This window comes from Sinocyclocheilus rhinocerous, unplaced genomic scaffold (genome assembly GCF_001515625.1).
Source record: "Sinocyclocheilus rhinocerous isolate Xijiao unplaced genomic scaffold, SAMN03320098_v1.1 scaffold2274, whole genome shotgun sequence".
Lineage (NCBI taxonomy): Eukaryota > Metazoa > Chordata > Actinopteri > Cypriniformes > Cyprinidae > Sinocyclocheilus > Sinocyclocheilus rhinocerous.
In genome coordinates, this window is record NW_015636081.1 from 71058 (window position 1) to 74464 (window position 3407).

The window sequence follows — 3407 nt, forward strand, 5'->3', positions numbered from 1 at the left end:
CATTTAACAAAATTACCCAAACTAAAATTAAATGTAATGGAAAATACAAAAATAAAATGTATTAAAAATACTAGTAAAAATGTAAAATACCTAAATGATAAATAACTATACAAAATGCTATTATTATATTTTGATTTTAAAAGTTCATTTTATGGAAAACACAAGCTAATTCCATCCCTAAAGGGATAGTTCACCCAAAAATGAAATCTCTGCATTTCTGAACCTGCATCTCAATTCTTTAAAAACAACAAATAACTTGTAAAGGCATTCAAGTCACTTCTCACTAAAATCTTTCCCTGAAGAGTACACATCAAGCATCATTCACACTTTGATTCACAATGAACGTGACACATTTGAATATTTAATGCAACCTGCACAGTTTACATTAGGAGTATTAGAGAAAGTTGATATATATATACTGTATATATATATATATATATATATATATATACACAGAACACTCCAGCAAATACCATCCAAGCATTGTGCATGTTCGTGCTTTCTTTTTAAAATCTTGTTGTTTTTTTGTTGTCTAAAAAAAGTTGTTGTTGCATTTCTGGTTTTATACACTTCACCTTTAAATGAAAACAATATTCCCAATTACTCTAATGAAATGGCTCTTCCCTATTCATGAAAAGACAAAGTCAGATTCTAGAGAACCTTCTCAATTAAATGATCTTATCACTGTAGACTTTGAGCTGACTTTTAGCTCAATAATGTTACAGACTGTCTCTGTCCTGTCAGCCTCAGTCAATCTGCCCTTGTCCCAAAGGTCATCTCTCTGCTACAAGCACAAACTCTGCTTTGGTAGAGACAGCACGTCTGCAAGATTTAAAGGAGTAGTTCACCCCCAAATGAAAAATCTGTCATTATTTACCGTCATGTGGCTCAATAAGGTGTTTTGAGGGAAGACAAATAGAAAATAAATGCTGACACACCTCTTTCAAAACAACCACATCTTTAAAAGTTCCAAAAAACAAACAAAAAAAGTATGGCTTATGCACTGCAATATGTATTCCGAGGCCATACAAAGCACACTTGGCCTACATTTGCATTAGCAATAAAAAAAAAGCTATATTACTACACACAAGGCCCATTGCATCTGTGATGATTTTGGCATGCCATTTTTTAATGTCTTTTTATTTCACCTTTTCACAAAACACATTCTGATGAACAGGGGAACATAATGGCTTTGTGGGTAGCACTATTGCCTCACAACATGAGAGGCACTTTCTGTGTGAGTTGAATGTTTACATGAGTGAATTAATTGAGAGGCCTTTCTGTATGAGATAAATGTTTACATGAGTGAATTAATTTTACAGTTTAAGTCAGATAAAATGAAACGTACTCGGTTACTAATGTAACCTCGGTTCCCTGAGATACGGGAACGAGTACTGCGTCTGCTAAGACGCTATGGGAAAACTCCTTTTTCTCCGAATACTGAAGCATTTCAATAACGCAGTGTAACTGCACGGCCACTGGTTCGTGCAGTGTATTAAAAAACGAACCTATGGCGACACAACCCACCAGAGCCCGCCAAAATGGGCAGTGCATCTGGCTATATAAGCGTGCACTTCGCCATAGGATCCTCAGGTTACTTCGACTGAAGTGACGACCGAGTCGTGCAGCTACATAGCATGGCCAGCAACGCAGTACTCGTTCCCGTATCTCAGGGAACCGTACTGCGTCTGCTAAGACACTATGGGGAACCAGTACAATCCCGCCGTGCTATGTTAGACGAACAACGAACGAATGTTTGAACTTGCCTTGAGCACCAAATGGGCCCAGAGGGACCAAGTAATTGCAGGGAAGCCCCGCAAGAGGCGATAGTGCCAAACTCACCGAGGTTGTAATCGTAAACCGAGAAGTAATCGTTCCAAGATAAATTGTACAGCCTCGGAACCCAGTGGGGGCCAAGAGCGTACAGAGAAGGCAAACGCCTGAGCACTAGTTTTGCCATAAGCCAGAGTAAGTCCGTTAAGTAGAAAGGACCCGAGCCTGTAAGGCCGGGACATCCAGATTATAAAACCTGGTAAATGTGGACGGCAAGGCCCAGCCGGCCGCCGCACAAATTTCTGCAATGGACACTCCGCTAGACCAAGCCCAAGAAGAGGCAACGCCTCTTGTTGAGTGGGCTCTTACTCCCATGGGGCATTGCAGGCCCAAAGAAGATGAGCACTAGTTTTGCCATAAGCCAGAGTAAGTCCGTTAAGTAGAAAGGACCCGAGCCTGTAAGGCCGGGACATCCAGATTATAAAACCTGGTAAATGTGGAGGGGTGCCATATCATTCTGTTCGCCTGGGAGAGCTAGAGTTCGTCCTGGCAACCGTGGAGGCTCTGCGTCAGGTGGAGTCAGAGGTGATTTGAGGATGGAAACTTCCCCAGAGGGAGTTACTCACCCCTCAAGCACTCCGCAGCCGGTGGAGTTTCCGACAGAACGTGCTGGGCCCTCTGAAAGACAGAGTGCACCACTCGTATCCCTCGGTGCTCCCTCTGACGCGCTAGCTCGATAGCGTCAATTATCCATTTGGAAAGTCTTTGCATTGTGACCGGAGTCCCTCTGGTGCAGTCACTGAAGCATACAAAAAGCTGATCCGACTGCCTGAATGGGGCGGAACGCTCAATATATATTCTCGCCTGAGATATTGTGTTTAGCACGCTCTCGGGGAGGTCCCCAGGCTCCCATCGAGAGGCCAGAGGTGCAGAGCCCACAGCTCGGGCTAGGGGTGCCATATCATTCTGTTCCGCATCGGCAGCGTCGGACCAAAAAGCTGTGCTCGAACACATGTGTGAGGAATTAACTGTCTATATCAGCAGCTATCAATAGTATACAGTGGGTACGGAAAGTATTCAGACCCCCTTAAATTTTTCACTCTTTGTTATATTGCAGCCATTTGCTAAAATCATTTAAGTTAATTTTTTTTCCTCATTAATGTACACACAGCACCCCATATTGACAGAAAAACACAGAATTGTTGACATTTTTGCAGATATATTAAAAAAGAAAAACTGAAATATAACATGGTCCTAAGTATTCAGACCCTCTGCTCAGTATTTAGTAGAAGCACCCATTTGATCTAATACAGCCATGAGTCTTTTTGGGAAAGATACAACAAGTTTTTCACACCTGGATTTGGCGATCCTATAACTTTAATAATTTTAAGTGGCTCATGTTGTTATGAAAACATTCGGGAAGCACAATCTGGTCGTCAGGTTCCTTAGGGGGGCCAGGAGGTTAAATCCTCATAGGCCTCCCTCCCTACCCTCTTGGGATTTGGCATTGGTGCTAAGAGCCCTACAAACTGCCCCCTTCGAGCCTTTGGAGTCAGTCGAGTTGAAGTTTCTTTCGATGAAAACCCTACTCCTGACTGCATTGGCCTCGATCAAGAGGGTGGGTGGGCTGCAGG